Genomic DNA, 14,991 nt, shown 5'->3' on the forward strand with positions numbered 1-14,991 from the left:
ATGTGGGGGCTTAGAAAGACTAAGGTGCAGGTGCCTGTCCAGTTAGTGGGGAGGCAGATATAGGTTGACATTCCACATAAGAAGAATATGCCTTGGCTGGGTAGACAGAACTCGTTATGTATGTTAAAAAGGTGTGTGAGTTTGTTGTTTTCATTTTCCCATACTCCTAGAGTATTTGCTAAGGTAGCTCCAGTGAGTGGCTGGAAAGGGGTGTTGGGAGCAAACTGAGTGGCTCCCTGTGTTTTATTTTCCCATTGGAGGAAAAAACGTTTTGTATTTACTAGGAGCCATTCGAGAGAGCGATTGAAAGAGGGGATGAGAAGGCACTCACTAGTGGTGGGGGCGCTGCTGCAGGGAGTCCAGGGGTGAATGGTCATGCAGGGAGTATGTCTGCCATTACAGAACCCGGACTGTTTGTTGAGTAGGGAGGAGGTGATGATTTTGGGGGGCCCAGGGAAGCGGACAGGCTGGTTGAATGGAGCTGTTTGGGTGACTTGAAGGCTAGCATGATCCACTGGGGCTTGAAGTTGTAAGGTGTAATTACACTGATGTGGTGGTAGGTGCCCTAGAGGCAGGCCAGATGACAGGTTGCGTTGTATGCATAAAGGGGCTTGGAAAGTTAAAATAGTATTTGTGGTTACAGGGCCGTGTATGGGCTTTTTATTGTTTGTGTAACGGGTGATGTTGGAAATGTAAGAAAGCAAAAGTTGGGTTGCACGTCCTGTCATGGTATTTTTGGTCGTATCAGAGATGGGGAAGTCGGCCAATGACTGCATGTTTAGAAGTTGGAAAGGGTCTTTTCCTTCATAACGAGGGTGGTAGGTCAACTTGGTGAAGACCTAGTTTTTTGCAGGAATGGGAGTGGCAACATAGCCAGAGGTTGATAGAGAGATACACAGCCAACAGTCATTTGCCAGGGACGGATTGGACTGGTTTAACAGAGTGTGAGTTAAGTTGAGAGTCTTGTAGAGGTAATTAGGAGCTAGTGGAAGGGGAGAGGTGGTTGTATGAGGTGTTGAAGGAAGTAGGAGGGACACATAGGCAAAGAGTAAAAAGGAAGGTAAAGAGGGTGCTCTGGAAAATGAGACCATTTTATCTAGTATGAGTTCTTTCACTTATCTTTTTAAGGAGGAAACGGTTGTTCCTCAGGATTAGTGGTAGGAGCCTTTTAGTCTGGGATGTTTCTTTCTGAAATAGGAGGTGCAAGTCCTCTAATTGTTCACAGGTGTCTTGGGATTCCTGAGCTGATGATCCCCGACTATGAGAGGGCCAGAGGTGGAGACAGCGCCCCAATACTCCTGCAGAACCGAGAAAGTAGCTCCGGTATTAAGGAGGAAAATGACGAGACGCCCATCAACTGTAAGAGGCACCCTGGGCTCCTGCGTGGTGATGGTGTGTGTCGGGGAAGAGGTCCTAGGGCCCTGTCAGTCGTAGGCCGCTAACCTAATGAGATCGGCTTCAGGACGGGGGTCTGGCCCAGCTCCCCCGAGGGAGCTGGGGCAGTCGGTTGCCCAGTGGCCGGATTGTTGGCACTTGGGGCACGGTCTTTTGGGTGGCCTGGGATTAGGACACTCACGAGCCCAATGACCTTTGTTTCCACATTTAAAGCAGGGTCCAGGGGGTTGGCGGTGAGTGGTGGACATAGAGGCATGGCGTCTGATAGGCTGGGTTGAGGCCTTTAAGGCCTGAGCCAACATCTGGCACTTTTGCCTCCTTGCTTGCTTGTCACGGTTGTGGTAGACTTTGAATGCGGTGGTGAGGATCTTGGTCTGCAGGGTAAAGGGACCTCTGTCTAGCTTTTTTAGTTTGGCCTGAATGTCTGGGAAGCTTTGTGCGAAGAAATGGGACATGAGAAGTTGCCTGCCGTCGGGGGCTTCAGGGTCTATGTTGGTGTATTGTTGGAGTGCCTGTGTAAGGCGGGCGAGGAAGGCGGACGGATTTTCATGTTTTTCCTGAATTATTTCGTGAAGTTTTTCAAAATTGACTGCCTTTTGGGCTGCCTTGCGAAGACCTGTTATTAAACAGGTGGCGAAGTGGTCTCGGGCCAAGACACCGTTCTGGGAGTTATAGTCCCAGCCAGGGTAGTGTTCGGGGACTGCCTGCGCCCCGATGGGTAGGGCTGGGGCTGTTTGGTGAACCTGATCTGCATAAGTACAGGCCTGCTCCTAGACCTGCCTGTGCTTCTTGAGAAGGAGGGTGTTAGAGGCGGAGTTAGAAGTGTAAGAGCCTAAGCATTTATAAGTTAGCCATAGAGAAGGGAACATGGACACGAAGAATGCCTTCTGCCCCTGCAACTTCTGTAAGAGGGGCGAGGACGGAGAGGTGTGATCTGGAACGAGTGGTGGGAGGGCTGAGTGGCGGAGGTTGCGGAGGAAGGGGAAAGAAAAGAGAGGTTGGGGGGAAGTGGTAAGGGGCGGGGCTGCCGCTGGCCGGGCGGCGGCCGGAGGGTGGGGCTGAGGGTGGTGATATGGAGTTAAGATCTGGGGAAGGTGGGGGCAGCGATAAGATGTTGAGGGTTATGCGGGGGCTGTGGGCATAGGGGATCTCTTCCCATTCTCCTGTTCGCTCACAATATTTAGAGGCCTATAATTGGGCCATTTATTTTGGTTGTTTAAGGGGTTGTGAATTTGATTAAGCATTTAGGTTTCAGGTTGGCGGCAAGGCCTAGGGTAGCCAGATTGTCTAGAAGGCATTTTAGGGGAGAGTCGGCCGGCAGGGATGTGGAGCCTCCGATAGTGGGAGAAGGGGCAGTGATGGCTAAGAGGGCGTCCTCTAATTAGCCGAACACTGTAACCAGGTTCAGAGCCTTCGGTTGGTCTTCACCAAGGCGAAGGGACTGAAGGGCTAACAGGATGGCCGAGGGACCGTGAGCCACCTGGTACCAGGATTTTGTATGTAGCCAACAGTATGGTGTGGGGCAGAGGCTCAGGCCGGAGGGGCGAGGAGGAGAGGGAGAAAACTCCGTTCCCTGCGGGTCGAGGAGGGGAAACGAATGATAGGGGCCTACCACTGCCGTAGGGGCGTCGGGCGAAATGTGTTTGTCACGGAAGTGGCTACAGTCTGGCGATTTGCCCGAGAGGTAGGCCCAGGAGGGGAAAACTTACTGAGATGAGGCTGGTGGTGGGCGAAGAGCGTGGTGAACAGGAAAATGGGCGAAGACTGACTGGGGCCTGGTCTGAGGCTGAGAGGGATTGGGGTCCCACCAAAGGCGGGGAGTGCCAATCCGAGTCACGGCACCAATGAAAGGGTGACTCTGTAGGCTCAGACTCAGACCACGCCACACCGGTTGCAGTCAAGAGATCTTTATTGGAGGAGTCTGAGAGAGAGCCAAAGCAGAAGAAGAGAGCGAGGGCTCTGCAGCCTCCGTCTTTTATGCCTAGGGATGTTACGTGGGGGTCGCTGATTGGCTGAGGGGCTAGGTCTAGGCTGAGGCGGGAAGGCGTGACCCCTGATTGGCTCCTTTTGGCGGGCCTGTGTTGGGGAGAAAGAAGAACCCGGAACCAGCGCCATTAGGGTGCTCCTGTTACCTAACAGTCATCACTGGCCATTTTTATTTCTTCCGAGGCCCAGGGTCTCCTTGTATAAAGCAGGCTTCCTCTGGCTTAATGAACATGAATCTGAAACAAAATTAAAGGGCTAATATAGCAAGGAAAATAGTAAAAATAATAATCAGCTTTAAAAGTTAGCAGACAGAAACTGGAGGAAATGCAGTGCTTTTCTGATTAACAGTTTAGGTATAATTCTATATGAAGCCATAACCAGTTCTTATTAAAAATCAGTGCACAGCAGCATGATGATAGTTGATTTATGAGCAATCACCTTTGTAATTCCTAATTAGTCCTCAGATGGGGTTGAGGTTCAATTCTGCTTATTTGCAAGTAATAACTAAAGGAATTCCAGAAGTTACCTCTGTTTTGTGTAGAGCAATCCATTTTTTACATGTGTGTCCCATTAACTCATCAGCAAAGTTGAAAACGTCATTCATACAGGAAACAAGTCATTTATACAGAGAAGAATATTGCATGATATAGTCTATAGATTACCCTGTGTCCTTTCCCAGATATTATCACTTTATCCATAATGGCAAGCGTATCCCAACTACCTTATTTCTTAAAAACCACTCATTCCTGATTGCTAGAAATCACACATTTTTATTGGTTCAGAACTCGATTGAAGTTGAGGATTGCACTAATCTGCATCTGCTTGATTTTAAGGCTCTCAGATCTTCTCACCTTCTATTGTGTGAGAAGTGCAATGTGCCAGCCCCTGGCAGGGAACTCTGGTTCCAGCCACATGACTTTGTCACAGAATCTGTGGTAGAATTCAGATGTCAGCAAGATCATTTAAAAACTTTCAGGTCATATGACTATACTGCTGATAGACTTTAGAAGGAAGAGGGTTATTTAAGGACAACTTCCCTAAGAACCAGGTTTTATCCTCCACAAAATATACATTGAATACGTAACATGTGTGAGGTGCTGAGCCAGAGAACTAGGTTATAGAGGCACTTAATGAAAGCTAAACAGCAGTAGCAACAAGATGGCTAATGTGTCATGCCAAATAGACAAGCAGCAACTATGGACTTTGAGAGAAAGCTAAGTTTCTAAGAGCTAGGGTGATCAACATTGTTGAGCTAGATCTTAAAGTAGGGGTTAATTCTATAGAAATAAAAAGGAGACCTCCTTCTAGTGGGAATGCTTGGTAGTCATTGTTTAATGAATGTTTAAGGTCATTGGAGTGAAAGAGGAGCATATATATTTGGCAGGAACAAAGAGACTGACTTGACTACAATAAAGGTTTTTCACTGGGAATCCATGTATGGAGACTAAAGGTGCCAGATTTGGGAGAGTCTGAAATGTCATCTTAGGATACTTTTGTTTCCTAATGAGCCTTCTAAATGAATGATGCTAGGAATCCCAATATGCCCACTTTTAAGCGTTTTATTTTTTTTGACATTTTTCTCTTGAATTTTGCCACAAATTTTCCTCAACTTTACTAAGTAAATTATGTTCTAATATAATGAACATTGAGTGGGAGATGTTCATTACATTCCCAGTAACTGTGCCATGTAGGACTAAATGGGAAAACATGTCCTTAGCTTTCTCTTTGAATTAGGATGGCTGTTTTATTAAGTCATTAGAGAAAATAAAAGTATGTGTAAATACATCTACTCTGTTCTACTGTCATAGCAGGGTGTGGACATCAATGGAACTTCATTGACCTAAAGACTCAGGTTTAAACTTCATTCAAATCAGAGGTGACTCTCAGGTACCCAGAGTCAGGTAAATGATAGTTGAAATTACAAAGGAAAAAAATACAATAAAAGAACTAAGAGGATGTCACTACTAGAACTAAACAGATTGGAAATCAAGTTTTCATGCCAAGAAAATTAAATAGGAGAAAGAATAGTCTTTTCAACAAAGAATGTTGGGACAACTGGATATCCACATGCCAAAGAAGAAAGTTGGACCCCTGCCTTGTATCATACACAAAAACTAACTCAAAATGGATCAAACACCCAAAAAGTAAAAGTTAAATTAACTATAAAACTCTTCGGAGAAAAATGGTAAATATTTATTAACTTAGATAATAGTTTCTTACATATGGCATCAAAAGCACAAACAACAAAAGAAAAAATAGGTAAACTACACATCATCAAAATTAAAAACTTTTGGCTGGGCACAGTGGCTCATGCCTGTAATCCCGGCACTTTGGAGGCCCAGGTGGGCAGATCACTTGAGGTCAGGAGTTTGAGACCAGCCTGGTCAACATGGTGAAACCCCGTCTCTACTAAAAATACAAAAATTAGCTGGGTGTGGTGGTGGGTGCCTGTAATTCCAGCTACCTGGGAGGCTGAGGCAGGAGAATTGCTTGAACCCAGGAAGCAGAGGTTGTAGTGAGCCGAAATTGTGCCACTGCACTCCAGTCTGGGTGACAGAGCGAGACTCTGTCTCAAAAAACAAAACAAAAACAAAACGAAGCTTTTGTGCTTCCAAATACATCATTAAGAAATTGTAAAAGATCCCACAGAATGGGAGAAAACTTTTGTAAACCATATAGCTGATTAGTGACTTGTACTTATATTATATAAAAAACAATTATGAGGCTGGGTGACATGGCTCTTGCCTGTAATCCCAGCAATTTGGGAGGCCAAGTAAGGAGGATCATTTAATCCCAAAATTTCTAAACCAGCCTGGGCAATGTTGAGACCTTGTCTCTACAAACAATTAAAACATTTGCCAGGCGTGATGGTGCACGCCTATGGTCCCAGCTATTTGGAGGCTGAGGTGGGAGAATCACTTGGGCTGGGGTGGTCGAGGCTGCAGGGAGCCAAGCCATGATCACGCCACTGCACTCCAGCTTGGGAGACAAAGCAGGAACCCATCTCAAGAAAAAAAAAGGAACTATTATGATTCACTAATAAAAAGACAACCCAATTTAAAAATGAGCAATGAGCAAAGGATCTTGATAGTTATTTCTCCGAAGAAGATACGCAAATGGCCTATAAACTCATAAAAAGATGCTCAATGTCATTAGCCATTAGGGAAGAGCAAATCAAAAACCTGAGATACCACTTCGTACTCAGTAGAATGGCTGTGATAAAAAAGATAGATAATTTCATGTTGGAGAGAGTGTAGAGAAGTTGTAGCACTCATATACTACTGTTGGTGGCATGTAAATGGTGAAGCTGCTTTAGAAAATAGTCTGGCAATTCATTAAATGTTAAACATGGAGTTACCATATGGTCTAGCAATTACACTTTTAGGTATACACCTACGAGAAAACTAGATGTCCACACAGAAATTTATACACAAATGTTACATTATTCATAATAGCCAAAAAGGGGAAATAACGCAAATGTCCATCAACTGATAAATAAAATGTGGTATATTCATACAATGGTATATTCTGCAATAAAAAGTAATAAAATAACACATGCTATAACATGGAAGACTTTGAAAACATGCTAAGTGAAAGAACCAGTTACAAAGGCTCACATATTGTATGATTCCAATTATATGACATGTCCAGAATAGGCAAATCTACATAAACAGAAAGATTAATGGTTGTTGAGGGACGGTGGGTGGAATGGGAACATTGGGAGATGACAGCTGATGCAGAGTTTCTTTTTAGGGTAATAAAAAATTGTGATGGATGCACAATTCTATAAATATACTAAGGGATTATATTAAGGTGAATTGTATGTTATGTGAATTGTATCTTAATAAAGCTGTTAAAATTTTTTTTAAATTAAATCTCCAAAGGCATCAGCCAAAAAATGACCAAGTCCAGAAAATCCAAAAGAGGTATCAGGATATTCCTATCTTGGGAGGAATTGCACTTATTAATTACTTGATATTACCTAAGTTTGTCATTGTCTGGGACCCCCAAAATTATCAATTGGTCCCCTTTGGGAGAAACTTATAGTCAAGTAGGTGAGAGAAGCTTGCTCACTAATTTGTAAACTCACAATGCAGCCGGAAGTGCTTTGGAAACTCATGTCCTGGGGGTTGTTGGAGACATGGCTGAGAACCCTGCTCGTGATTGAGATTGAGGCATGGAAAGTGGATTACCACACAACCATACAATACATACTAAGCAGTGCTGGCCACTATACTTCCAATTCTTTTGCAGAAGCACTAAAGAAATGCGTAAATTAATCTTAAGTTTTACATAATTACATCTTTTAGTTTAAAATTTAGGTTGAGATGTGAAATTCTATCTAAGAGCAAAGCTACCTTGTTATTCTGAGTGAAGATTAGGCTTTGGTATCTATAATCATGGTTGTTATATATTAATTCAATGCATAGTGTATGGTTAAAGTATCATTATACTGTTAGACTTGTAAGGGACTTTCTTTGCCCCAGCCTTCTTCATTTTGATTGCTCTCTTTGTGTCACCATCCTTATATGCACAACCCTCCAATACACAAGCTAGGTGTTTAGGCTTTGTTCCCAGAATGTATCTTCATTGTATGCACATTGCTTTATCTCTACCTCTACCATCCATGTACAAGTCACCATCATTGCTTGCCTGCCATAGCTTTCTAACTGGTCTCCCTGCTACTGTGTCTGTCTTCCATTCGTCTCACAGGAGCCACCATTATTATTATTGCTTTAAAACACAAATTGGTTCATGTTATTTCTTAAGACTCTTTGGTAGCTTCCCATGGCACTCAGGAAGAAAACCAAATCTTGCCTGTTTCTCAGACTCATCTTCTCTAGCCCCTCATTCATTCATAGGGCTTGGATGATTCCAGCCTACTCCAGCTAATATTGCCCCACTATCACCAATGCTAGACACTGCCACATTGCCTTATTCTATTTTTCTCATAGTACTTATCACTATGTGGAGTTTTCCTTTTTGTTTGTTTACCTGTTTATGATAAAAAGTTCTCACTGTGTTTGTCTTGCTAATTGCAATTTGTTCAACCTTAACAACAGTGTCTGTCATCTAGTCCAGGATTCATACACAGTTGTTGAATGAATGAATGTAAATGAACTGGATCCCTCAGATTGGAAACTAGAAATGAGTAGAAGGATAGGTAGTGTTCCATCCGAAGAGATAATAAGTTATGTCCTTCATAAGTACATTTATTGGAGTATATTTTTTGTGAAAATTATTTGCATGAAATAATTTAGAACATATTTGCTTTGGAGTATTTGATATCAGCAAAACCTTGTGCCACAAAAATTGATGTAAAAATTAAGTGATCGCATTTTAAATATAAACCAGTTTCAACCAAAAGTTCTAAATTTGCTGTCATTGAATAATTTAGTCACTTATTCTTACTCATAATGATAAAACCAATACTTTTCCCTCACAACTATGATTCATTTCTCATACCTGTAGTACTACTGTCTTTTCAAACACCTTAGCAAGGTCTTAATACAAAGTTATATTGTCTTTAATGTTATTATCTTCTGCATATACTGGGAATTTCCAACAAAAAAGTACAACGTTTTCTTCAATATAATTGAAAATATTCTGCTCCTGTTTAAATGAAACTAGAGTTTCAAAATGCAGTTTTGTATTATATGAAAGAACTCTTGAAAGAAATTTTTAAAGAATAAGTATCTCCAGGATATTTAAAATCATGTTCAATTCACACACGATCTTTTGGAAAAAACACTTATTGAGTATTTTATTCAAAAAGTAAATGCATATTCAAAGGGAAACAGTCCGCTGTATCATAATAGCTACTTTTGGATCTTACATTCAATAGCGTTATTTCAAACAGATGAAAAGAGATTAATTAAATGATATATAATTTTTTACTTTAAAAGTTTCCTGCATATCAGAGCCAAGATGTGAAAAATTAATACTTAATTAGAAGTGCTGCTTCTTTTCCAAAGGTTACCAAACAGCATTTCAATAATGCTGATTTCTATACAAAATATTATTATAAAATAGTCCCCGAACTTGTGTATAAGACAATCAACATAATATTGCCATACATTTAGACATTTTTAAAAGCAGCTTTATTGAGGTAGAATTGATATACAATAAACTTCATGTGTCTAACATGTAGAATTTAAGTTTATATATATATATATATATAACTGTGAAGCCATCACTACATTCAAGATAAGAAACATATCCATTCCTTCCAAAAGTTTCCTCTTGACCCATGGAATGGTTCTTATCTGTAACTAGATAAGCTTTTTCATCAGCATTCAGCACAATTTGTTGAGTGCCCACCATGTTTTAGATAATGAGCAGGATATTGGAAATTGAGTGGTCAGCTGAAACAGACAGGATCCAGACCATTATAGAATGTATGTTGCCTCAGGAAGACAAATACTAATCAAATTATTATGTAAATAAATATAAAATTACCACTGTATATTGTACTCTGGGCAAGCTAGTCTATATCTGTATATATTGATTGTATCCCCAAATATTTCTAGGCCTCCACACCTATATCAGAAATGCTTTAATGTTGCTTATAGGGCTTTTGCAATGTATCTAAAAATTTACACTAAACATTTTGTTTCTACTGCATGTTATATCTTTTATTTTGAAAACAGTATGGTATTATGTTTGATGTATGAAAAGGATAACCAGTGGAGAAAAATATTATTATATAATTTATTTTCTTGATGTTGACCAGAAAGCCAATATTGAAAAAGAAAAAGGAAAGGAAAAAACCCCCCCAAGAAAATCTTGCTTTTTTTTCTCACCATGTCACATTAGGTGTTATTTCAAGGAGACAAAGTCACAATAATGAGGTAAAAAATATTGAGGGGGGTAAGTCCAGAATTTTTATTAAAAATCAAGCATAGGCCGGGTGCGGTGGCTCATGCCTGTAATCCCAGCACTTTTGGAGGCCGAGGCAGGCAGATCACGAGGTCAGGAGATAGAGACCACCCTGGCCAACAGGATGAAACCCCATCTCTACTAAAAACACAAAAATTAGCTGGGTGTGGTGGCATGCGCCTACAATCCCAGCTACTTGGGAGGTTGAGGCAGGAGAATCACTTGAACCTGGGAGGCAGAGGTTGCAGTGAGCCGAGATCGCGCCATTGCACTCCAGCCTGGCGACAGAGCGAGACTCCGTGTCAAAAAAAAAAAAAAAATTCAAGCATAGTAAATGAAATAAAGACGATTATCAAATACAATTTTGTAATTCCATAATTCCATGATTTTTAATTTAGAAAGAATACCAGGCTTAAGTAAGATCATTTTCTGATGAATTGAAATAAGCTATAGCTTTAAATATAAAATATTTGCCAGTTGTGTTTGAACCTCTTAGATGATATAGCCCCTGTTCAGCGGTTCATAATTCACTTTAGTGTTTAGTAGATTTATTGGAAAATAACAACTTTTTTTTTCCTCTGACCCCAAAAATCTCAGAAACAACATCTGCTGTAAAGAGGGATTGTTTATCACTGTAGCTTCTTGCCAACTTTGATCTGTGAGGAAATCCACCAAATGGAGAAAGAGAATCAATACTTAATTCAGGATTACATTTAGGTATTAGTCCCAGAGAACAGAAGCTGGGGTTGGGGCAGACACCTTAAGGAAAAGATATAAAGGAAGTAAATGGAGGTTTGTGTAAGCTGGAGACATTGAAGGTATGAGCACAGGTGAACTCCTGCCAAGTATGGGAGCAGAGTCTATACCTCTTGTATAGATCTGCTTGTCTATGCCAGACTGCAAATGGCAGCTTTTTTCTCCCTGCCTGTATCCTCCTGTCTGTTTTACGTTTGGTCTGAACACCTGAACACTGACCTCAGCCTATTAAATTGGAACCTCTTCTCTCTTCTTCCTGAATTCATGGTATTCTGATTCCAATTTGCCTCCTCAGCTTCAGCAGCCATATATTCTCTAATTGAAGCAGCTGCAATCTGTTGCCTCGTGTAGCCACTCAGTTTCCCATGCCCACTGGTTTAATTCTGCACCTAGTCCTGGCCCCTTTTGGCTTCCTCTGGGTTGTTCTTGATCTAAAACTGACAGTGCAGAAGGCAAAGGGAGACCTGTAGGTTGGCAAATAGTATTAATAAAAAATTTGAATAGGTACATGGGAGCCAGATTCTGAAGAACCATGCAAACCAGCAAAGGTGATAGGAATGAATGCACAGAACAAAAGGTAGTCATTGTAGGGGGGCTCTGGGACACATGATAACCTTGTGCTTTGAAAAGGTTTTTATGGTGATAATAGAATATGAAGCATGGATTAGAGGTAGAGAAACCAGGCTGGAGATGATAAAGGTCTGTTCAATTAACAGAGCAAATGGTGATTTTAAAGAGTTAAGTTTGAATATAATATGAGGCATTTATACTAATACTTCTGGGACTATGGAGAATAAAGGACAATAGTCTATCTGCAGAAAAAAACAGATATTCTTCCCTCTCTAGTTACAAATATAAGTATAGATATAGATATACTTAAACGTTTTAGATGTTGAGTTAATTTCCTACTGAGTCAGAAATTCTGACATTTGAGGAGGGGAGAGTACCTGACTTAATGAAAAGAACTGAAATCAGAAGATGTGGGTTTGGATCTTAGCTCTGGAACTTTTGAGTGGTTTAATCGTGGGAATGTCATTTGAAGACCTTTCTGAACCTCAGATTAGCTCAGTGGGGTAACATGCGAGCTCTGCAGTCAAACTGCTAGACTCTGATCCAGGTTATACCACTTACCAGATGCTTCATTTTGGAGAAGTTACCAACTTCTCTGTGCCTCAGATTCCTCATCTGTCAAATGGGGATAATTATAACACCTATTTCATAGGATTAGTGTGAGAAGTACCTGAGATATTTTATTGCAACATACAATACAAATTTTAGTTGCTTTTATTTATTTATTTAGAGTCTCATTGGATTGTCCGGGCTGGAGTGCAGTGGTGTGAGCTTGGCTCACTGCAACCTCTGACTCCCTGGTTCAAGCGATTCTCATGCCTCAGCCTCCTGAGCAGCTGGGATTACAGGAGTCTGCCACCATACCTGGCAATTTTTGCATTTCTAGTAGGGACGGGGTTTCAACATTTGCCCAGACTTGTTCAAACTCCTGAGCTCAAGTGATTTGGCCTCCTCCACCTTCCAAAGTGCTAGGATTTCAGGCCTGAGCCACCGTGCCTGACCTGCCATTATTATTTTAATTTAGTACATCCAACATTTTTTCCTTCTCTGTAAGTGACATAAAATTAATGATTATAGTTACTAGAGGCATTTTCTTCAATCATGCCTTTCTTGGTAAAGTCTAATAATGCAAGTTTATGTAATCTATCATTTGTATGACAAAAGGCATCAATATTAGATATTTAATTGTGATGGAAGATTCTATTTACTGGTTTCAAGAAACTTGGTGTAAAAATGCTCATTAGTAATATTTAAAACAATGTGCCTCTTTGGGTCATTATGTAAATAAATAAATATAAAATCACCACTGTATATTGTACTCTGGGAAAGGTAGTCTACAACTGTATATATTGATTGTATTCCCAAATATTCAACTGCACATAATGGAAAATTCCAAAGGTTCAATTGCACATAACGGAAAATCCCAAAGTAGCAGTAATTTAAACAAGGTAGAGGTTTATCTGTCTCTCATATGAAAAAAGGCTGAAGATATCTCTACACTGCCTTCAGAGATCCGGAGACTTCTATTTGTACTCTGCAATGCTAACACATAGCTTCCATCCTCAAGGTCACCTCATAGTCCTAGCACACTGAGTCAGATTCTTTCAGCATCTACTTCTGAAGTCTCAGATAAAAGTTATGTTCAGCTCTTATTGGCTCATCACCTGGCCATGTGTAGCAGATAGGGAGGATGGAAAATTAGTTATTTATTCAACCAGTAATGTACCTAGATAAAAATTTGGGATTCTGATACTTAAGGGAAGGAGAGAATAGATTAGCAGGTAGGCAGCCAGCATTCTCTGCCAAACTTTTCAATAAATCTCAGAAATCTTTCTCAAGGTTGCATTAAGAAAATTCTGGAGCTTTCCATGGGCATAATAATACATTTTGTCCAAATTGTGTTTTTAAATGTAAGAAAAAAACAGAGTTTGCATTATCCTAGAAATAGGTTATATGAAACAGGGTTTTAAACTGCTGACACTTAGCAAAGAACTTGTTAAATGTGAACCGAAATAGTATTAAACTGAGTACATAGAGAATAGAGGCTGAAATTAATTTTGTGAGGTAGTAACTTATTAAGGTGACTTTCTAGATAAAAATAAATGGAATCTTGGAGGTGAATAAGATACTAACAAAGCAATGGATGAAGTAAAAACAAAAAGATTTATTTTAGTTTTTTCCTTTGTTTATACAAAAAAAGGGAAAAGTAAAAAAATTATTGATTTTTGAAGAGACAAGTTCCATAACGGTATTTTGGGAACATCATCTCTTAGCTATGCTCAAACTACACCGTTTGAAGGAGAGCCCGGTTAGGACGCGACTGTGACCCGCTTGTCAATGGAAGTTTTCTGTACTTATGTGTAGTTTTGGGGTCCCAAAAGGATTATCCAAAGCAAACTTCATTTTAAAAATTTAATATTCAATTTATTAAATTTGTATGTAACAAACATAGCCCTTCTTTAAGCTTTGAAGTTTAACTTAATTATTTTAGTATACTTAGACATCTAAGTAGATTTAATTTAATTATTTTATTCAACTTAGACATCTAGTAAAATAACTAGAATTATTTTATTCTACTTAGACATCTCGCAAATTTTGAAAATTACTTTTAAAGTGGTGTTTAATTAATGTTTGATTCCATTTATAAACTTAAACCCCCTTAAACACTTTAAACTATATTGACAAAGTTGATACATTTCCTTTTCATATTTAAGTTCTTTATTCATCTGAAAAAGCCTTCTCAGTACTTAAATAACTATCAAAATAGGATAAATTTAAATTATAGAAGGTATGTCTTAGACTTTTATAAAGTCTCTAATACTGATTAATTTTGACATAGAATCTTTGTCAATTAGTCTCATCACTTTAATTTGGAATTACACAGATGATTTTAGTAACAGGTCAAATTCTCCTAAATATAGTGACTATTTCTAAACCTTACTAAAAATATTAGTACTGTAAGTTTGATTTACTTAACCTATATATGTATATGTAATTCTACAGGTTTACAGCTATTGATTCTCTTGGAAATAATTATGCTATCCAAACAATTTCAGGGTTAGCATGCTAAGCACTTTCGGAGGTTATACTTTTAGCTGGCTGAGGTTGAATGTTAACCAGAGATGTCATCTGAGACATTTGAGCTCTAGCATTACAGATATCCTTGAAAATTTTATGACATCTTTAGCTGTCAATGTGCCTGAGTCCTCCAGATTCAAGTCATCCATTACCTAATACTTTTCTCTACCACATTTGGTCCATTTTGTTGATTTCAGCTAGTCTATTGCTGTGTCACTGCACTCTAAACTATTTTCATATTTTTTCTTATTAGGACTGGCAGGTATAGTTCTTTTAATGACATTGAGTTGGATTTTGTTTACCTCCCAGTGCTTCCTCTAACTGGTA

This window comes from Symphalangus syndactylus, chromosome 16, assembly GCF_028878055.3.
Source record: "Symphalangus syndactylus isolate Jambi chromosome 16, NHGRI_mSymSyn1-v2.1_pri, whole genome shotgun sequence".
NCBI lineage: Eukaryota > Metazoa > Chordata > Mammalia > Primates > Hylobatidae > Symphalangus > Symphalangus syndactylus.